The sequence below is a fragment of the Phalacrocorax carbo genome, chromosome 1 (assembly GCF_963921805.1).
Source record: "Phalacrocorax carbo chromosome 1, bPhaCar2.1, whole genome shotgun sequence".
Taxonomy (NCBI): Eukaryota; Metazoa; Chordata; class Aves; order Suliformes; family Phalacrocoracidae; genus Phalacrocorax; species Phalacrocorax carbo.
The window spans coordinates 30923034-30946555 of NC_087513.1; the positions used below are offsets into that span (position 1 = coordinate 30923034).

General features: G+C 35.6%; 2 protein-coding genes across 4 annotated transcripts in view; one reads left to right on the forward strand and one right to left on the reverse strand.

Moving 5' to 3' along the window:
• LRRN3 (leucine rich repeat neuronal 3) overlaps positions 1-19552 on the reverse strand; it is a 37867-nt gene extending 18315 nt beyond the window's left edge. The window contains exons 1-2 of one of the 2 annotated variants that reach the window (XM_064447479.1): positions 18597-19552; positions 17520-17641 (exon numbers count right to left, since the gene is read on the reverse strand). The gene's annotated coding sequence lies outside the window, so the exon portion shown is untranslated. The remainder of the gene's footprint in view (positions 1-17519; positions 17642-18596) is intronic. The other variant, XM_064447472.1, reaches the window with a different exon arrangement.
• Positions 1-23522, forward strand: part of IMMP2L (inner mitochondrial membrane peptidase subunit 2) — a 481592-nt gene that overhangs the window by 223200 nt on the left and 234870 nt on the right. The window lies entirely within an intron of this gene.

Sequence of the window (23522 nt, forward strand, 5' to 3'; positions counted from 1 at the left end):
TTAGCCTTCATTAGTTTGGTAATTAGTTTAGGCAGATTGTTTTGGAACAGGCTCATTCCTATCTAACTGCTACTGAGCCTATCATATTTTTGTTACAAAAGTCACTCTTGAAGAATTTTTCACCATGGTTTTAATTGCTTTCTTTTTTAAAAATAACAATAGCTAAGAAGCATGAAAAAGAATTTGTTTCACTCCAAAAAATCCTTAATTCCAGAGGATACACTTACTAATTTGATATTTTCATGTTTAGAAGTGTTAGGGTTCCATTCTGCATGCTATAGAAAGAATGTTGCAGGATTAGATAGATTTTACAAATAGGTACCAGACAAATGCAGACTATTATTTGGATCTATCAGGCAACATACTTTTAAAGCAACAGTTGTAATACAGTCTTTATTAAATAACCTGTAACATTAAAATGTTCAAAATTATTAGCATCAAATTTCAGTGACTTCTGTCTCATGTGGCAATATTAATGGGGGCGCTGACACTTGCTATAATACCATATCTATTTCTTCATAAAATAGACATTGTCAGTAGAGTTAAAAATAAAGTTGCAGAGATTGACCATAGGAAAGGAAGATGCAGATAGAGATTTCTGGAGTTTGGACATGTGTTAGAATTCAGCTGAGGTTAATTGTGGTCTCATTTAATTTTGTGACTGGAAAATATTCAGAATACTTGTTGACTGGAAGTCAGCTTAGAGTTAGCTCTATCCCTATCTCCCAGCCTTGCACGTCCTGATTTGGGGGATGCTGATATCTGGCATTCATAGTCTTCCTGACAGTCAGCTTCAGAGTTTAAAAGAAAAGTATTTAAAAAGTAAAGTCATCAAACTCTTCAGTATGACTATGATTTTTTCCTTTTTGTTTTAATTTGGTCATCTCACTTGCAGCTTAGCTTTGTAAAAGGGCTGTGGAATTATACGGAATTTGTTAACTTCCTCCTTGATGGCTAGAATTCTGAGCACAATTTAAAGTGGTAACATTCTAATAAATTAAAATGTTAATTTATTCTGAAAGCTATAGGTACAAACAGTTATAACAGTTTTTGTCTGCTAGAGATGGACAGGAGAGAGTAAGATGAGAGGAAAGAGAAAGGATTTTTTTTTTCTTTCCCTGCTTTGTCATTCTCTCACTCACCATCTTTGGAAGTTAAAGGAGTTGGAAGTAAAACTGAACTGATGTTAACTTACTTCTACTTCTGCTCTGCTCGATGCATTCCAGCACTTCTCGAGGAGGGGGGGGGGAGAAATAAATTTCACTGCTTTGTCCTTTGAGGGCTTTTTTGTTGCTCAGGCTAAGGCTATCTGTCTAATGGCTGTTTGGGGACCCATGTGGTAAGAATTAGATGTCTCAGTCCTTTCCAGGCCTAAAAGAGACAAGTGAAACCAGCAATTACCGTGCATCAGCCTGCTGCAAGAGCTCAGCTTTTATCACACATAATCTGAAAGATCTCAAATTGTAGCCTAAGCTCCATGTCTCTTTGGGTTATCAGCATTTACTACTTTAAGGATTACAAAATTTAACTGCATGTTCTTTTTAATACTTTTTTTTTTTGCACTTAAGCAATTTGAATAAATACAATAATTCATACTTGTTCCTTGATATTCTGAGTATACTGTTTATACTCTGTGTAATACTTTCTGTTGGAGCTACTTTCTAGGTGAACAACTCACTTTTCATAAACTATGGCTTATGAACATTGTTGAATCCAAACCAGAATTTTCTTTGCAGCTGAACAATTTCAAGTAATGTCCACAAAATACATTTTGCACAGCTTTTTGTGTGACCACAGTTTTATTCATACAAACAAATTAGAAAAGCAAAAAAAGGATGCAAATGTTGTCGTGAAATATCATTCTGAATGTCTCAGTAACCTTTGGAAATATTTTTTGCTTTTTTTTTTCCCCCTGGGTTTATCTTCCTCTGTTATAGATGTAAGTTCTAAAAATTCTAGGAATACTTCTAGAAAAACTTCTAGAAAAACTATTTCTTGAATTCTTATACGCAAGGACCTTGAACAGAATGGTCCAGTGCAGAGTGGTTTTCTTCTGCTGAGAGATGCTTTTTATGCCACTTAGAAAAGTCTATTAATTTCCAAGGGCTCAATTGTGTCTGTTTAGGCATAGATTATAGAATATGTGGTGATGAGCTTAATTTTCTAAGATAACCACATGGACCTAGAGTGCCTCTGGAGCTTAGACTTGTACAGAGTCACAAAAACCTTATCTTTCTAAGATAACCACATTGACCTAGAATGCCTCTGGCCGTGGAAATAATGGATTTGAGGACAGGAACTTGAATATGGGGTTCTCAAATCTCATTTATGGTATGAAAAGCAAAAATCATCACAAGCCAGTCTTCTCCATATAAACAATAAGATTTCTGACTGCTCTTTCCTGTCTGCCTACTGACAGAGATCTAGCTAGAATCAGATTAGGTTTGCCTCAGTTTGCTTCTATTGTTAAAAATAAAAATGAAATGTTATGAAACCAAAACATATCATAATGAAGAAGCTACAGTTTAAGACAGGAGATCATGAAGTTTCATTGATAAGAAAAGTATTGCACAGATAAATCGTTTGGAAGGTTCATTATACACACCAAATTATTGCTCACTCACTCTGAAACAACATATCTATGGCCTTGACATTTAATCAGAGCAAGAATGGCATTTATTCAATCTCATATTCAGTAAGGCACCAATTAAAATTAGTTTTCTTAAGGACAGTAAAATCCAAAATGCTTGTTATTTTTATACAGACTTTTATTACTTTATGTGTTTGTGCTTTCCCTTGAAGACATGTGTTTGGGGACTTTAACCATAGAGTGGCTTTTAAAAAAATTCATTTCTCTCTCTGTTTCTCTATCTTGTATATTTCATATATTTGTTTTATCTGTTTATCTATCTATATCAATACAAGATAAACCATAAGCAGGATTTTGTTTAAAAATAGAGAGAACAATTTCTAGACGTATATATTTATGCCATTAAAAACCAGTATTTGTTTCTGTTGAAGGTGTGCTTAGAGCAGGTATTAAGTTTATATAAGAACTAAAGTAAGTAACATATGCAGAGCTAGCACTGACTTGAATGCTTACATACAGATAGATTGTGCAACATGCAGCCTCTGTGCTGTCGTGAGTGGCTTCATGTATCTGTACTGAGTGCACCTAAATATAATAAAGTCATTATAAATTCTCATGAATTGATGAAGGATTTGATACACTCAGATAACTACTCTGAATATTTTTTGATAGAAATTAAAGATTATATAGTATTTTGACTCTAGTTTTACTTGTTCAGTAGAGATGTAGATTATGGTTTATTGGTATTTACATCCTTGGTAATTGTTTTGCATCTCACTATAAAAAACTAGGCTGAATACATGCATAACATATTAGAAATGCCATTAAGCAAATGATTCTGAATTAATGTTTTGCCTCTCTATGCTATGCAAAACAAATTTTCCCCAATTAATTTACAATTGATTACTCTATATTGTGCCCCTGGGGACTGAAAAAAAAGTCTGTTTATATGTTCCCTGCTATTCTGTTTCTGTAGTTTGATTAAAGTAAGCATCAAAAGAATAATTTATGTATTACTAAAGGTAAAATATTTTAAATTGTAAAAATATAATCACTATTTGTCTGTGTGTGTGTGTTCTGGACTAGCATAGCACTGCACCTGAATTTATTGTGTTTAATTTTATATAGCTGTAATAATTATTTGAAGCATATGTGCTTCCAAAGGGAGGCGTGTGCTCTTAGCGTTTGGACAGCCCAACACATGTAGGTATATCTGGTATATATGAAATTGACATGTTACTCTTAGTCCAATTTACAGTCATCTCATAAACCTTCATTAATGTCTGAGGCACTTTTAGCTTGAATTCTTCCCGAAGCCTAGATACAGAATTTGCCGCTATTAGTTTACCCTCCCAATTCAAGAGGTTCCTATGCTATTTGGGCCGTCAAAACTTCTGACCTGTTCAGGACTTCTACAAGTGCTGCTGTTCTTTTTCTATGTTTCTGTGTGTTTCTAATTTGCGTTTTTAGCCAAATGCCATTCTTCCTAAATTTTACAAAGTCTCCATCTCTGATACCTGCAGAAAAAATGTCTCTGGGCTTCTTTTATCTTCTGTTGAACTGTTCCTCAGCTTTTGTATTCTTTTCTAAGGTATGTGATGACATAGAAGAAATCAGCAGAGACAAGTCAAATAGACAGAGCAGCATTTACTGGTTAGAGCTTGTGAAAATAGCTAGTGGGAAGAATATTCAAACATACGAATGCTGTTTAAATCCAAAGACTTTAATTTTGATTATTCTGTTTCAAGTACAAAATCAGAAATATTTCTGTTATCTGAATGGGCACAATCGCGTACTTGGAATGAGGAGTCAGGATTTAACGAAGTCTTTTTCTCTATTCTAGCAAAAAGCTTTTTCATGTAAAAAACAGAAAAAATACACTGGGAGAGTGGAAAGAAAGCTTAAGACTCCTGGTTTGACCTATAAACTGTAAATTATGAGTCCTGTCTTGATTCCTGTGCTGACTGCTTGGAAGAAGGTGTCTCAGGACCTGGGCTATGGATCTCAGGTGGGCAGAGAGGCCTCTTTCCAGCCTTCGAAATTCAAAAGAATGACAGAGATTTCCTTAAGGTGTGTTCATTAATGTTTAACTTCAGTTGGCTCCCTTTTTAGCATGCTGATTGTTTTGTACTACTATTGCAAGACATCCCCTCATAAATTGTATAGGGCCTAGGCATGTAACAAAGAGTTCAGTTCATTCGGGGAGGGAGGGCAGATAATGAATTATTAACTGTGAAATGGTTTAATTCTTACTTTGAACTAAACCTTAACTTTTGACAAATTATGGGAATTGGAGCTTTACCTTATGTTTTTGCTTTGGAAGATTATATTTCCTACATCATTAAAGAAGTTTTCGAAGTTTTCTTGTTTAGTATAGAAGTCTACTAGGACTGTAATAAGAAGAGAATGCAGAAAGGAAACGTCAGGTTGGACAGAGTATACATTTTTCTCCGTACAACTCTTAATCTTTGTTCTTAATTTACACATAGAGCAATAAAGAAAATGAGATTGTAAAAAAAGATACATGCAAAAAATATACAACTATTGTTTCTTTAAGGTGCCTTCTTAAAAACTTTGAGAAAATGTGTACATGTTGTGACACTTAGTTCCTGATTCTCTGTGGTGCTGAGAGATCCTGATAAAAGTGCACAGTATTATTCCGTTATGTGCTGCTCTGTGTCTCAGAAATAAACTCAGTAACATGTGGCAGTTGCTAGGGTAACCATTTTTTGCATTTTGCAGAAAAAGTCCAAGAATAAAACACATGTAAATTTGCAGTGTGGAAAGCAGTATCGTATAGAATCTTACGGTCTCAATTTGTTTTTTATGGTTTTTGCCTATAGTATTTACATAACAGCGAATTAGATCTGCTTCAGCTTTTACCTTGAATTTCTCCATACACTTGTATTTTGTGTTGCTCGGGAAGTCATTTAAGCATTCAGCTACTAAGCTTAAACTGGGTTTTGCCCTGTCTAACTATCTACATTTACTGTCAATAAGATATAGCTGTGGTTGCTGTAAGTGCTGATCATGTTCGCTGGGTGTAATTATCAGGTCATGTAAGCAGAAATAAAATCGAATTTTAAAAGTTCTCTTGTACACTTAAATATGACTTCCTGTAATTGCCCAAATTCCATTAAGCATCTATCCTGAATACGAGTGCCTGCAGGCATTTGGAAAGATAATATTTCGTTGTTCACACAAGAATCCAACTTAGGGCCAGAACAGGAGTTCTTATTAAGGCAAACTTTTTGTGCTTGTTTTGGAAAATGTTTGGTAATGAATTCTAGAAATTGTTGCATATTGAGAAATGCATCCTTGTTATAAGAAGAAATAATTTTATGAGGTATCATTAAAATTTTTATTTGAATTACATTCAGATACTTAACCCCAGTGCATGGCAACAAGCAGATTTTGTCAGGAAAATGTAAAGACCATAGCTAAGAAATAGTCTATAATACTATGTTGGCATTATTTTGGTGAAATGCTTGGTACTTTTTCATACTTCATGTTTTTGAGTTTAGAGTATGCTTGTGTTGGAATATTGATTTAGAGAGTTGATATAATACCAGTGGTTAATCTCAGCAATATAATTTATGTTTTTCAGAAGCATTTTTCTTAAAAAACATTATCAAATTATAGCTTTTACTCATGCTAAAGAACAGAAATGCAAACTGTCTGCACAGGGTGGTTTGTAATATGAGAAAAATACTTTAAAGACTTCCTGACCCTTCCTTTAAACTTGTAGTAAGTAAATCTCATGACAATGATTTTATGTGTGTTCAGAACTTAGAACTGAAAAGGCTATCTTATGTTATCCACCGATAACATCATAGCAAATGCTTATTTCTGCCCTGATTTACACTCCATGGCTTCAGTGAAATTACATATAGGATTATAGCATAGTTCTAGTTTGTCATCCTTCGCACATCGCTGTCTTTTTTTTCATATATTAGGACTAAAAATGGTGTTCATTTAATCATCTAAATAAGGGTACTCTACATTTTAGTCAACTCTAATTGACCAGTTCATGTTTCTTAAATTAGTCTGGTAGAAGTAATTACTGGATGAATCTTGATGTTGGAGATAACTATGAGAAACTCAGCACAAATAATAGCTCTAAACTGGCAAGATTTCTCAGCAGAATCACTCCTCATGAAATTCATTGCAGGTTTATATCATGTAAAGAGTAAGTCCGTTTAAGTATATTCACTACATGAAGTAGAATACCACTCTAGGAAGTGAAAGCCAAAGTTTAGAGCTTAATATGAAGTGGTCATTATGCTAATTCTTATTCAAGATTGCTAACGCTGTATTTTCAAGACTCTATATAAAACTTTAGTATATTCAGCCTCAAATCTGTGCAATACACTGAACACCTAGCTGAGCAAAAATACACAGATTGCAAATTAAGATGGTAATGTTTCAGGTAATTGTTCTCTTCCCCTACTAGAAATCAACTGTTTTCTGTTATCTGAAAAAATACAATATGTTATCTTAAAAATTTTAATCAAAATAGGAGGGCATTTAAACAATTTTTAGTATCTTGCTGGGATGTGGTCAAATTACCCTTTAGATAACAACAAAGCAAATACTGCCTTGTGCCTAAACGGAGTTTTGTTTCCTTTATAGCTGTTAGCAGTCTATCAGAGTGTCTGCCTTCTCAAAATTTTCTACTCCATACCACTGACACAGAGACCAAACTCAAAACATGTAGCAAAACTGATTGGACAGTGACTTTCACCTCTGGTAACGTCTTAATTGCTCTCATCTGATGCAGTCGTACTAAGACATCTAAGCAGGATCTGATGAGGACAGTGGTGCTGTAGGTTGTTACCCAAGACAATGTTGGCAAAGGATCGTGCCCCTCTGCTGAGTGGATCATGGTGTCATGGGGTGGTCGAGTTGGAAGGGACCTCAGGAAGTCTCTAGTCTAACCTCCTGCTCAAAGCAAAGTCAGCTGTTATGTCAGACCAGCTTTTGGAAGGAAAAATTGATCTTTGGAGTTTCTTACTAGTTGCTATGCAGGATTTATTAGTCTTGTCCTTTCACATAGATCATCGTTGATTTTGGTTCATGTGGATTCGATACTGTACTTTGACGTGCCAAGCAAAATTTATTTTTAAGCAATGCTAATGCAAATTTATTTTTTATGGAATTGAACATTTGACTGAGCCCTCAGTATTGATTGGTCTTTATAATTTCTATTAAAATATCTATATTTCAATTAACGATAGGGTAGATGACTTCCACAAAGTATACTCAGACTTTTTGAAAGTTTGACTAAACTCTGCATGAGAGATTAAATAGCAGTATAGCGGATTTATACCACATCTTTTATGTGCTTACCACGGAGTAGTTGTAGATAGATAGTCTACAATCTCAACATAACTATTATAATTTCCCTGCCGTATTTGTGTCAGGCCTGTATGGTGTGTGTTTATATAAACCTTTTATCAATTTGTCTTAATTCGTTTTAATGTTTCCTATGTCTTTGTGCTATTGCTAGGTCTCATAGAATGACATACCAACACAAGACATTGTCTGGAGAACTGATACATAAAACAAATATAAAATGAAGTAAAGACTAAAAAGGCTTAATCCACATTCACTAGAGGTAAATGGAAAGATTTTTTGTTGCTTTCTGTGAGCATTTGGTAAATGTCAGAGACTGTCAGAGCAGTGATGAAGAATAACACTTGAAAACCAGAAAATTTATGGGTTTTCCAGCCCTTAAAAGAGCAAAAGGTACTTCAGTTCAGAACAGAAGGCTGGGACCTGTATTAGCATAACTCCAAGTATGCCAAATCAAAGTATATGGATCTATATACTTTACTTCAGCGAAGATGGTGACTAAGGACCCTAAATGTACTTGAGAATTTGGACAATGTATAGTAATTTAACATTTCAGCAATTAAATCTTTGAAATTGAATGGAATTTTACTTCTCCATTCTAGTTATAGTTTATTGTTAAATAATACCTACTGAAGGCAATATTTAAATGCCTAAAAAAAAGCACCTGGATATGGATTGCACTGAGAAACCTCTGAAGGCAATGGGAGCACTGGCAATCAGCAACTTGAAAATGTAAACTTTATTAGAGGAAGTTCTTTTATGTAAGTACCTAAATATAAATTGAAAAACCTTTCTGTGACTTCCATTTTCAAAACCCTTAAGGCAAATACATAGTAACGACAGAATGTGTTCTATTTGAATCAATACTTTTCCAATGAAATCACACATTTTTAATTGGCGAATCATATAAGTAATATAATCCTTTCCAGAGCAGCTTCTAAATGTAACTGTGAACAGGATTAGTAAGGGGTATAAAAGTTAGAAATTATACCAGATCATAGAAGGACCAAATCATATATAGGAATAAGTGCCATTACTTCCATCATGAAAATGGAGCCACAAGGAATCTAGCGCTACTGTAATTAAGACTGAAAATGTGCTTACTGTCCTTTAATGTAGACATTAAAGTCTGCCTATTTCTTTCAAATATATTTTTAAAAGTTTAGTAGAAGCTACTATATTCTCTCCATATCATCAGTGACATCTAGGCTAGTAGCTTGACAGCAAAGGTCAAAATATGGAAATATAATAATGCTGGTTTTGATTTTCTGGGGTTTTATTTTTCCTCATTTCCTTTTTATTCCCAAGTGTGACAGTAATGATCATGAACAGAACAGAATTATTGCGACATGATAACTATAGGTGAATGGAGCATTCTTTAAGAATAGCCAAACTCTAATGTTAGGCAACTTTTTGACAGGCTAGAGAGGATGAATTTATGCAGCAAATGTGAAGATCTGAGTATCAGAGAATCACAGTACATTCTTTTCTTTTCCAAGATATATAACTCATTAGTGGACAAGAGAAAGGTACATGGGTTTAGAACAGAACTGGAGAAAATAGGACACAAATCATAAACAGTTTTGCAATAAATTCTAAGTTGCAAGTTAACCATTATGACTAAAGTGTAAAAAGTGAAAGTTTTATAGTAAGTCTCTGCTCTAAATGTTTGGCAAAATTAAGTTAAACTCTTACTGCTACTAAACACAGGAATAGGAATACCTCTTTGATGTCCATACTGTTTGAACAAAACTTTTTACTTTCCTAATTCATTTGTCAAGTAGCCATAGAAATGGTTTTTTGTTGGGTTTTTTACTGAGTAAATTAATGATGGCAACTCTTAAAAACAAGATATGCACAACCTTATTCCACTTACTCACAGGTGATAAAATGGCAATGTAAACACTGATGTCCTTCATGGAAAAATGTTTACTATAGACAAGTGAAATATAAATAGGAGGGAAATGTTACAGTAAGGACCATGTGTTTCCATTTCAAAACACCATTTTAATGTCTATAAGTTATATTTCAAAGTAAGGTGCATATTAAATATTGAAGAGGTTTGCTTCTCCTCCTCAGGACTGATGATGTACTATTAATTGTTTCTGAATATTACTGTTTCCTCACACAGGCAAACCAAAATGGACAAAAGTTGTCATATGTGTAGTATAATTCTGCTTAATTAAACTCCATTTGACTAGAAGTTGAAAATTGGATTTGTTTCCTATGTCTCTCAGAGTGCAGTACTTGAAAAACTACTTAGCCAACTTTTCTGAGCTGGCTAGGTATACTCAGAAAAGTTGGATATGGACTGTGATTTCAAATTTTTTTGTAACTGGCTAGGCAGATTTCCTTTTATTGGAAATCTTATTTTTCAGAAAGTTTTGAATCTCATCTTGATGTTTTAGATAAAGAGGCTGTACCATAACATGTATAATAATTAGGATTATTCTAAACAAGAAGAAAAGTTCTCAAGGAGTTAATTTTGTCTTTTACTTTGCAGCATGAGTGGAAATGAAGCAAAATGATGAATTTTGTATTTCTAGATAGAAAAATGATGAAAACACCAAAAATCAAAGCGAAAAAGCATTTATAAATCCCTTCTGCATCTGTTGACATCAATGGGAATTTTGCCATTTACCACAAATGGAAGTAAAATTACACTCAAAGATGGCAATTCTGAGGACCATCTGTGAAAGGTTTCTGGATTGTTCTATCTAATATGGAAATTTTAATTGTAATAGTTTCATTTGTTTGTTTTTAGCAGATAGTTCTCTTACAATTACTTTTACAGAGAACTCTTAAAACAAAGTTAATGGGAGAGTGGAAACAAACACAATTAGCAAAAAACCAAGAATGAATAAAAGATAACAATTTCAGTTGAGGCTCCCACAACAGTTTTGATCCAGCCTGTGAGGTGTTAAAACACGTCAGAAATCAGCAATATACAGTATCACCAGCTTTAGAGGTACAAGAGAGGTCAATTTATGCTTTAGTATCTGTGGCTAACAAGTCAAAACTATAGATATTGTGTGAGTTGTACTTAATCAGATTTTCTTTGATTTATATTTTTGGACAAAGCAAGTTGGGTGCAGGTAGAGGGTGGTGGCATGAGGGGGAGTGATACGTTTAATGGACACAAGTTGCTCTTGGGGACATTCCAGTTGGACAAGAAAGGAAAATTTTTCACAGTGAGAACAGTCAAACATTGGAAAAATCTCCCCAGGGAAGTGGTTGACTCGGCCACATTGGACACTTCTAAGATTTGGCTGGACAGGGTGCTGGGCCATCTTGTCTAGACTGTGCTATTCCTAGAAAGGTTGGAGTAGATGATCCCTGAGGTCCCTTCCAACCTGTAATTCTGTGATTCTGTGAGATCTTAAAGTTCTTTTAATATAAGCTTTGCACTTTTTTTTGTGAACAAAACCAAAAACCTAAACAACTGTTTTGGACCCCTCATTACAAGAAAGACATTGAAGTGCTGGAGTGTGTACAAAGAAGAATAGCAAAGCTGGTGAAGGGTCTGGAGCAGCTGAGGGAGCTGGGGTTGTTTAGTCTAGAGAAGAGGAGGCTGAGGGGAGACCTTATCGCTTGCTACAACTACCTGAAAGGAGGTTGTAGCGAGGTGGGTGTTGGTCTCTTCTCCCAAGTAACGAGTGACAGAACAAGAGGAAATGACCTGAAGTTGTGCCAGGGGAGGTTTAGACTCGTTATTAGGAAATATTACTTCACTGAAAGGGTTCTCAGGGATTGGAACAGGCTGCCCAGAGAGGTGGTTGATTCACCATCCCTGGAGGTATTTAAAAGATATTTGGGTATGGTGCTTAAGGACATGCTTTAGTGGTGAACTGGCAGTGTTAAGTTTATGGTTGGACTCAACGATCTTAAAGGTCTTTTCCAAACTATACGATTCTGTGTATCTGTGTGAGTAGATATAGAGCTGAGTTCACTGTATTGAAATTACTTTCTGCACTAATATCTAAGTGTATTGCTTCCTATCAGAGTGACTATAAGGTTTTTATGATGTGTGTCCAAACATGCAAATTATTCTTGGATCTGTGGAAGTGAAAAATGTAGGTTCCACAGATTCACTGGCTGTGCTTTCTGCCCAGTAAAGACAGCGTTCAGGAGCTTGCCTTCTGCTCTTGGAGGGCAGAGTACTTTTCCTTATGTGTTTTTGGAGTTCAGAGTCTAACCCTAGAGTAATATGCTGAATACCCTTTTTGTCTCTTATTTCGCAATAAAAATGAAATGACCAAAAAAGTGTTTGTCTGACACAATATTGATGACTGGATAATCTATATCAAAGGAACATTCAGAAAAATATGTTATGTGAATTATACATGCTGGGTGAAATTGCTATTCAGACAAACATTTCTAGCTTTACAGTTCAGTATATTTGCAATTACCTCATTTTGTCTTCTCTCACCTCATAAGGATACCTCTATAAACTGGTGTAGTGATCATTAATCATTCAATTTCTCTCAAATGCTGCAGAATTTTAACCTTGTATTTGGGCTTACCAGTGAGTAACTGGCCAAACAAAGTGAAGTAGTGACATAACTGTATTCTGAGAGTATAATGAAATAGCTGCTGTACAGTCTCAGCTGTCTTTTCACAAAGTTAACATGGTGCATCCTGTGTAGAAAGAAATATATATTCAAAAAGGTGTAGTACAATGAATATATATAGAATATACTTGCAGTGTTATGCTTAGAGGATAACCTAATAAGCTAAGTAGGTCTGTGTTGTTATAAACTGGTATTAAATAGAAGTTGTGCAGATAGTGTCCCTCAAGCTTTGGTGGTAATGAAGCACCACCTAACTGTAATTTTATTTTTCAAAACAAAAGGTGTTTTTGTTTGTCTAGAATTTGATAAGAGAAAATATTGTACTTTATAAATTAATTGTATTGTTTCTGAAACATACTTTTGCAGTGGGGGGAGAGGAAGAATTTTTAAAGCAATGCCTGATTTCTGTATGGGTCACGTGCAAAAGAGTAGTGTCATGTTGTGCAGTGAGTTTGGAGCTGTTACACAGGGAAGAGGTTTTTCTGGAAAGCTTAACCCCCACGTGAGCCTTCGCTGGAGCAGGCTGTCCTGCCTCTCTGTTCCTTCTGTGGCCTGCAACATGGAGCCAGCTGGTGTGGGGAACTCAGCAGGTAATTCTGCACTTTGCTAGAAACACTGAATTAGCTCACTGTTAAATGTCATCTGCAAAAATTGCTGATGCTTGGCATGACCTCTAGAGAAAGCTGCTTTCCAGAGGGGAGAAGATGTTCAGGGACTTGAGAGAACTTGGCAACAGGAATGAGCTTAGGGTGAAGAAACAAATGTCCCTGGTCCTTCGATTTACAGCTACCGTGACACTTGCTAAAACCTTTGAGAAAAGTCTGTTTCTGCATAAAAATTATTCCTGTCAAGATGAGCAATTTTATTAGGACTTTACAGAATAAATCACATAAATATGATATAAATAGTGACATGTATATACCTCCAATTTCAACAAAGATATGCCACCATTGTAAAGCAGAATTAGGAGACGTTTGTGTTTATCCTTATTCAGGGAACAAGTTAAACATTTGCACTTACTTAATTGCATCCCAAGTCAGGGATATATTTCTTGTGCTGTCTCAAATAAGGATGACTTTTTGTTTTAGCACCATGATGAGAAAGCTAACCAACGTGATTGTCAGCTGTGGTTTCGTCTAACATCTCAAGACCACACTAGAAGAGCCCTAGTAATGTCTGACCATCACACTGCATTTGTAAAGACCATTAGGAGAGTTGTCCTCTCTCATCCAGGAAGATGGTATTCTATGATGATTTTCTTTGTTGTGTGTTCTATTACCTGATGTTTATTCTGGTCTATTATTCTGTAGTTTATTCAACAGGCAAGTTCTGAGTTTGTCTGATCCGTAGACAGAGAATTGTGTGAACAGCTTTTTTTTTTTTTTTTTTTTTTTTTTTTTATACTAGTAGCTGGATGTCCAGGGGATTTTTGGTACAGCTAAACTTAAAGTTTGTACCTTTCTTATACGAAATTATTTAGAGACTTTTTCTGGTAGTTCTGGAAGTTTTTCCTGGCAGAGTAGTTGTTATGTGCATGACAAGAACCCTCTAGTAAAAGACTCTTGGGGTAATATTAATGATCAGTAGATATTTTGAAAAAAAAATATTCCCTGTAGCATTTTATTAATCTTTTCAGTGTTTACCTCTAAATACAGATGCTTATGCAGGAAAGGGAACTGCTAAATGATTTTTTTTTGTGCCAATGTTGTCAAAAAGCATTTCCCAGTTTGACTGAGACTGTGGGAGTTGAGCAGAAAAGAGGCAAAAATTCTTTTCTGCTCTAATGCAGAGGTCAGTAGAGTTAAGCTACCATTAAATTTGGGGCAGATATTTTAATGAATTCCAGAAATACAGCAGCTGAATAGAAATAATGGGAATACAGAGATCTTATTTCCTTTGAATTAGAGCATTACTGCTTGAGGCCAAGCAGTTACAGCGAAGAGGCAAGCTGAAAGAGAGTGAGTTTTATTGAGATAAATCTTTTGTGAAGAAGAAATATTTCTAAATGAAGGAAAATTGTTTCAAGGATATGCTGTATAAAATTGTGTTTATGAAATTAAACCCTCCCTTCATTTTAATTTCTTTGTATTTGTTTGTTCTTTGCAGAAACCAGTAAGCAGGTTTGGGAATGCTAGGGGTGAGAGCATACCTGTAGCTCGTCCTTCCAAGCATTTTGTAAATTAAAGCTAAGAAATCATAAAATAGAAGTAAATGAATATAATAAACACAATCCTATTTATCAAATTACATATCCTTTGGCTTGTACAACTAGAACATGTCTTTAAATACTGAGAGAAGAAAATATGCACGTTGACTATCTTTTTATTTCTTTGCTATTCTTTTTATTATGGTTGATTTATTATATACCACCATCTCCCATGTATAAAGAATAGGAAATCCTGTAGGCAAGGGTAACTGAACTAAGCAAAATTGTGAAAGTAGTTTGTATTTCACCCCCATGAAAATGCTTTTCCTCACCAGGTGGCACACTCAGCTACTCTGCAAAGAACCAAAAGTGGAATAATCTGATTGACATCCATATTGGATATTTCTCTGGCACAAGTGAGTATATCTCCATGTGCTGTGCTAATAAAACTTTATCAGTTCAGGTCAGCTGAGGAATTAATTTGTTGTGGAAACATTGATGACATCATTTATAGATTCTGTGTATAATCCTGAAGATCATACTGTTTGTTTAAATAAAGTTTTTGGCATCAAGGATATTAAGGAAAGATCTTTATGAACAACATTGTTTCACAATAAGGGCATTTTACAGTTTGTGATCTGGTCAGTTGAATAAGTAAAAGGCACAGAAAATTTTTTTTTTTTTACAGTTACATTACAGTTGTAATGAGAAGTATTGATTTTTCTCTTAATACAAATGTGTTTAATGACCGTTCTAATGACATCTGTCACTACTGTTTCTTCTCAAATTCTACTGGCATTTTCCCTTAAGTAAAGGATTTTAATTGCTTATTGTATTGTTAGAATGAGAATTAATATTCTTTCTGAAGTAGTAGGAGGGCTTAAAGACTTATTCTGTTAAAAAAAAAAAAAAATTGTGTTTTAGAAACTGTCCATTTTTTGGTCTTCAGAAAATAGTTCCTTAAGTCCTACATGGGAAATTAGTTTTTCACTGTCAGTTCTTGCTAGTTGATGTCAAATAGAGTTTGTGGACTTTAAAGTGAAAGTGTTTACTAAGATGCTTTCTGACAATGTCTCCCTCAAGAGTTTTCTTTTCCTTCAGCTTTCAATGGTGCTATATGGAGGAAGGATGTATGAATTAAGTAAAACATTGATGTACCGTAGCTCACTAAAAACATATACCTATAGTTTAAAAAAAGGTTTAATTTTTTCTCCCTTGTGACTTTACTTTCAGAAGTAAGACAGAACTTGTCTTGAAAAACTCTGTTTACTACTGCTTATCTTCTTCTATTGCTTTATATGCTCTAAAATTTGGCTATTGAACACCAGACATATAAAGTTGTCACCAAGTAGCAAAGCTTCTAGAATCGTTATTCATATAATCAAGATTAGAGGTAAGAGTGAAAGAAAGTGGCTGCAACACTGCTAAATGATTTGCTCTCACCTGCAAACACTTAATTTTGCCCTCTAGTGTCAAGGGACAAGTGATCACAAGTGGTTCACAGGCCACAAGTATTTTCATAAGCTGCTCATTCTTGATCAGTTAACAAAGATTATACATGACATTTTTGATTTGCATTACAGGTAACAATGTTACCTAGCTGATCTGGTCTAATTCTGGTGCAAAAGAGGAATACTCATGTACTTCTGGGTACTCCAAACAGGCATGCTGTGATGTCATGCTCAGACCTACCACCCTGAGAGGCGGTACTTCAGGTTGCCATAACAACATCAGCCAGTCATTGTCTGACACTACAACATTATTGCAGGAGCTTTGAGGGAGTATTAACCAAAACACAGTCACCATACATTTTGACTGGTTTGCTGCTTAAGAATATCTATGCTTCATACTCAGATGATCATCTACAGCATATTTTCTCTGTACACGTACGATTGGAATGACCACATTTTTCTGAAACTCTTTGGCGTATCTATACAATGTTTTAAAGTAGCGCATTAGAGTATATGTGGAAAACCCAATATGCATTAGTTTACTTAATTATATTTACTTAATTTTTACATTATAAATTAGTAAGGATAACGATTCAGAAAAGCTGAGCATGTGCCGTGGTATATAATAGAGAAAGTTTCATCTGAGTAGTCCTTTGCATATAGCACGAAGAGATCAGAATCAGGTTTTCTCCCCTTATTGTATAGCCCATTCTGTAAAAATCCAAAGTAGTAGCTTAACATTCTTGCTTTAACAACTAAAATGCACATGCAATGTGGGTGAAAACAGGCTGTTTAGTTAATTGAATGAGAGATTGCGGTACACATAACAAAATAAGCCAGCTTCCTTTAACCAGATTTCATAGACCATCTGAAACAGAGGAAGCAAGCTTGCCAATAGCAGGAGCTAATGCTTCAATACCTTTCATTTTGTAGTCTGAAAAGGAAACCTCTTCTTAAGCTCATTCATTTTCCAGAGAGAATATTGAATGCTGTGGCATATTGTCAGAGCTGCTTTATTGTCACCATTTACAAAGGTCACCTGAATTAATTGACTTCTTCCCATACCTATTGTTAAGCTACCGGTTTCCTGACATTTATGGAAAGGTGGCAGGCTTACAGGCATTGGCTATCTGTTGATGGTTGTTTCGCAATGTTTGTTTCTCAAAACACAGTAACTCTAAAATTACAAGGAAATAATTGCATCGCTGCAAAGGAACAGATGCTTTATGATGTTCTCCAACATGTACAGTAGTGAGGGGGTGGGGGGAGAAAAGGGGTAGGAGAAATAATCTAAATACTGAACTGTTTTTAATACAGACATAGTATTCTAAAAAGCAAACAAAAGCATGCAGGAAGATTTAGATTTTTTTTTTTCCCCACTTTGAAGCACACATTAGATAGCTAACCTGTCTTTTTCATGGTGTAAGTAAAATCTCTCTGGCTTTCACTGATGCATGAATCGCAGATCCATGCTGATGGACTTTACTGAATGTTTTTTCATCTGAAGGGATACTGAGGTACTGTTACACTGCATGAAAGAAATGACATACACATGCATAAACACAAACACAGTAGGCAATAATAATGCTAGCATGGAATTTCATGTAGAATAAATTGGTTAAATAGAAAATCACTGTCTTTTTTCTAGCCTGCTGCATTTACTGCCCTCTTTATCCCCCTATGTTGGGTTCTTCTGTTTCTGAACAGCAGTACTGGGCAAAAACTCCAACTAGACATGTGAAGATAAAGACATGGAAAGCAAAGACAAACAGTTCTGAGCCTTCCTTTACTAAAAGAGACAAAGCTTTTATAGTGATGGATTTGAACAGTCTCCTTACACGAAAATATACTTTAGAGGCACCCTGCTGCGATCCTGTTAATTACCAAAGAAGATTAGAACTCTTCTGCTTAATGCGATCCTTTTTACCTAACGTGTCCGTTCCAGCTGCATCAGTAATCAGACATTCACACTGTCCCTTCTGACTGGAAAGGGGACGTTTTTAAGCGAAGTCATTTGCCACAATCCTTAAGATGTAGCCTGGCAGAAATTCAATAACTGTTTGTGATATGCTCATTCAGCCTCGCTGCTCAGTGATTTTTAGGTCCTGACATAAACAACATTTCCCTTAATCCTAGCACTGGAGAGAAGAAAGGAGGCTGTCCTGTATCTTGTTTTATTGGTTTCAAAACACAGAGCAACTGTGTAATTTGATTTTGCATCTGAAACATCAGGGGAAATGTTCTCCCGTTACAATTTTTTATCCTTTGATGTTCTTTCAAGCTAAAAAATGAACAAACCTGATACTCTTGCAAGCATATTTAGGGTTATCTCAGGCACAAAAAGCAAATTGCATTTGCATTTCCATTCAGAAAGTAAAATGTGAAAATATGCTAATAAAATAACTTTACAAAAAGGAGAAAGGGGAAAGAGTTGCACATTAAAATAAAAGTCAAGATAAAATTGAAAATAAAGATCAACTTACCCTATGATAAGAGTAGTTTCAGATCTGGAGGAGTTCTTGCATCTCGGTAATTTTGATTCCTTAGTTCAGGTAGCCACATACTTGTATTAAAGCCAGAGTCAGAATAGATGTGCATTCATGTATGTGTGTGTGTGAGTTGGTGTGCGTGCGTCTAACAGTATATAATACAAAGATGTATCTATTGATATCCTACAACATGAGAGACTCTCTGTGCTGCCAGCTGAGATCCCTTACGTTTGCCAGAGCGCTGTTGCTGCCTGGCTGGCTGAGGCTCGCAATCCAGCGGAGAGAGGCGGCGGGGGCGGGGGGGGGGGGGGGGAAGAGAGAGGGATGCTCGCTAGCTCTTCTTATTTCTCCTTGTTTCCATGGTGGTTAGTGGTGCATCGTTCACCCGCTCGGTTGTCACACTGACATGGTGCTGCCTGCTCAGTGGTCATTAATAACTGAGCCCCTTCCACTCCCCAGAGAGGAGCCAATGCTTCGGCGTGCCCAGATGCCGCGTAGTACGCGCGGCTGCGCCAGCCTGGTTGGCCGTGGGAAGCTGTCTGTTACGTGACACTGCTGCTTCGGGTACGGGTACGCGAAACAAGCCTTTGCACGCTTCCACAGATCTCTTCCGATTTGTGGGAGTTACACGGCATGTTTTGTGTTAGTACAGAACAGCTCGGGAGGTTTAAATCCCTTTTTTTTTTTTTTTTTCTCCTTTTAAAAGCTGTATAAGGATGTTATCTGTGTTCAGAACAACTGATTAGAGATCACCGAAGTTCTGCAAAGGCTGCTGTAGTTCAGAGCATACTGCATGTTGAAACCATTCAAGAAAAAAGCTCGTGTGTCGTGTCCCCCCCTCCCAGTTTTGCTGCTTTTTTTTTGTAGTTTAGGAAAGTATTTTTCATACTCCTTTTCTAAATGGTATAAAATATTAAATTTTATTACATACAGTTATCAGTAGAAAGTAAGAGCGGTTAAACATCTTTCTGAGAAATAAAAATTCAGAATAAACTGAGGAAAGGGTTGGTTAAATAAAGTCAGTTTCTTTCAGTCTTTGTCTACTTTACTCTCTCTTTTATGGCCATCTAATTATATAAACAAAAGGCTGCACAGATTTTTCCTTCCCTTCCTTTCTCTTCCCTTTCTTTCTCCCTTCTCCCCTTGTGCCATAATCTTTGGTGAAGAATTTTTTTTTTATCCTATTTGTTATGTATCTGTGGACAAAGGGCATGGAAACTATAAAGGTTTTAAAAATTGAAAAATAATTCACGAATTTTTTTTCAAGTTAAGGGAAGTATACACTGAAATATATCCTAGATATACAAAAAAATGAATGAGAAAGTTTTTGTTAGGAAAAGGGTTTTTTAAAATATACATACTGTTTTATATAAAGGAAATAACTTTGTAATAGAAGATGAACAATAGCGAAATACAGAGAGTTGGTTATCAACAGGTCAAAAGGAAGAAAATGTTGGATATCTTGCATGAATTTGGTACGACAGCCCTGACTGAGGCAGGCCACCCTCTAGTGGATTAAAGTGAAATGTGGTTCTGATTTCACACTCTTCTACTTTGTTTGAAGAAAGGCTCAGAGTCCTGTCTAATAATAGCATGAAAAATTTCTGAAGATTAGCAAACAATGTAAATTAATGTACTTTTTGCAACAGCAATAGCACCAAAATTCTATTATCAAATGGTTACTATTTTATGAATACTATATATCATTTTGATTCACTTTGAGTCTGAGATTGTGGACTGCATTATTTTTGTTTTTATTCTGTAAGAAAATGATTTTACACTTCATAAAATCACTTATTATGAAAAATGAATTAAAGTTAATGGCAACTTCTTGAATAAATTTCAGTTTGTTATAATTGGTTAGGAAAAATTTGCAAAACCAATCCTATTTGAGTTACTGGTACGTACATTGTTGTGGCTGTAATAAAGCAGTTTTTTCCCCTTCTGCCTCAAATTTTTGAATCCTGCATTTAAACTAAGTACAGGGAGCAATGTTTTACATTTTTAAAAGATGTCTGCTGTTCAATTTTCATATAACTGAGCCGGACCTCCTCATATATGAAATAATGGCATTTAAGTGACAGACTGCAAATACGTTAAATACTCTAGGGTGGGAGGAGGGCCAAGTGGCCCTTCCCTTTTCTCCCATTCTCTTACTAAGGGCATTACATTTTTTTTTTTTTTTCCTAATGTGAGTTAAAGAAGTATAACAAAAACGGTTGGGGCTGACCCATCTTTTGTTACTTTTCAGGTCTTCTGGCCTCAGGTTGGGACAGGGAAAATCTCAGGCCAGAAAGACGTCACATCACCTTTCCGTAGTTTCAGGGCTCGTTGGTGAAACTTTGTCTCTCCTTTGGCCACACAAGGAGGCTCTTAGAGCCTCGGATGGTACTTAATGTTCACCAGCATGAGCTGCAAATACAAACCATTGTAAACTTCCCGAAGTAAACTTATGAGCCTTCCCTGCTGCCCAACATAAGGGCCCATGTCTGATGGGGGAGTGCTCAGGATGTGTTAAGAAAGCACAACCAAAATCCAGAAAAGTGAGACTGCTAGCCCCCTGAGGAAACATGGAAATCCTTCCTGATCCCAGCCATGTGGTTAGTCACAAACGATCCCAAAACAAAAGATGTAAACCTGTGCTACAGGGGTGGAACAGTGGGTGGAGTAAAAGAGAATAAATTTCCAAAAAGTTTGGGCAAATTAAAAAAAGAAAAAAGTTATGTTAAAGCCAACTGAATACTGCTATTTCTCCTACCTCAATCAATGGTGAAACAGAAGATCTGGGAAAAAGAGAATAGGTAGGGGCTACCATTGCCCTAGATGAAAGCTTTCTTGGGTTTTGCCCCTAACCTCACATACTCACTGTTCATTCAAAATCTGGCTTTCTAGTTAACATGAGACACATGCAAAAACATATTTGATGATTTGACATGTGAAATTAAGATTATAAAAGTGCTTCATTTTGGTTGATTGGTATGGACTGCGTAATTAGGAGGCTAAATAATTAAATCAGCTAAAGTACACTTGCATAAAGAAAGTGAGTTCTTCTGATAGACTTCATATGCAATTAAAGTACCTCCTTGATAGGCATACATTTACATATTAGTTAAAGTGTTATTATATCATAATAAATTCTGTTTCATAAAAAAAGTTAAATAATTGAATTTTTTAATTTAGCTAATGCTAAAGAATATTTTTTGTCAACCTATCTGCAGGAGAAAAATATCTTTTATAACCAATACAATTACGATGATTAAGGTTCATTAAGTTATTTTCCTGCTGATTTCACTATGATGCTTGGTGGTTTTAAGATAGTAATTGTAATCTATTTCACCAGAATCATATATATAGTTTATTAGGTTACAGGGTTCTAAAAAAATATCTCAGACTGATAGAGAGATGATGAAAATAAGGTAGGCTAACTGCAGGTATTTATTTAGTACGCATTTTATCTGATTACTGAGTGTACATGAAAATTAAGTAATTATTTGTTTGTATTGGACAATTAATATGATACTATAGTTATTACAATACAGTGGTTCTATGCCTGCATTTTTCTCAAAATTGAAAGAGGATTTAAAAACTTTTTCATTTTTTCATTACATAGAAAGGCGGAGCCTCCTTGGGCTTTAATATTCTGTATGCTTCTTGTGGTTCAGGGAGTTAACCATGACCTTTTATAGTATTTTTAGTCTCTGAGAACACACCTGTGTTTAGAATGCAGCACGTATAGTTAAAACCTGAAATAAATACCATGCAGTTAAAGTAGAAAACTGTCATGGTTTAACTCCAGCTAGCAAATAGCACCACACAGCTGCACCCTCACTCCCCATATGCCCCAGTGGGATGGGGGAGAGAATATGAAGAGTAAAAGTGAGAAAACTTGTAGGTTGAGATAAGAACAGTTTAATAATTGAAACAAAAAATACTAATACTAATAGTAAATGTAATGAAAAGGGAAATGAGATAGAGAAGTGAAACCCAGGGGAAAAAAAAAAAAAGTGATGAAACCTCTCAACACCAGCCAGCCAGTCCCTGAGCTGCAATTGCTGCCAACTACCCCAAGCTTATATACTGAGCATGACGTCATATGGTATGGAATATCCCTTTGGCCAGTTTGGATCAACTGTCTTGGCTGTGCCCCCACCCCTCCCAGCTTCTTGTGCACCCAGCAGAGCATGGGAAGATGAAAAGTCCTTGACTAGTGTAAGCACTGCTCAGCAACAACTAACACATCACTGTGTTATCAACATTAGTCTCATACTAAATCCAAAACACAGCACTGTACCAGCTATTAGGAAGAAAATTAACTCTATTCTGGCTGAAACCAGGACAAAAATCCACAAGTGTTAGATTTAAATTCTAAGATGACACGTTTTGTGTCAGAAATTGGCAATTAAAAAAAATATTATTTCTAAGTGTGTATCCATACAGATTATGTCGAAGTGTAAAAGAGCAGACACTTATTGAATAGTTTTGTCATGTATGACTACCTGTGCCCCGTCTTGGTTTCTGATGCACCATAACTAAAGGAAACATATAACATAAATGAAGAGGGTAAGTGGTGGTTCTTTGCACTTTCCTCTTGTAGCCCTTAGATTAAAAAAGAAAGGCACTGGTGTCTGACAGATTGATTTTCACCAGTTCTGCAAAGCATAGCCTCAGTGTGTTTTCCGTGTGAGGTGTGGGGAGGTATTCCTTTCTGAATGAAGGTCCAGAATTGCTCAGATTCAAGGAAATCTGTCTTGTAGCTTCATCAGGTATTAATTGACTTATTAACTGTAAGCAGTTGTCTTTAAGTGATTTTGCTGGAATAGTGAAAAAGTGCCACCACTTCGTGTAATCCCATTCTGCCAGTATTTTCAGTACAATGTTATCATGTGCGTTTTTAGATATTATGGCAACTAACTATTGACA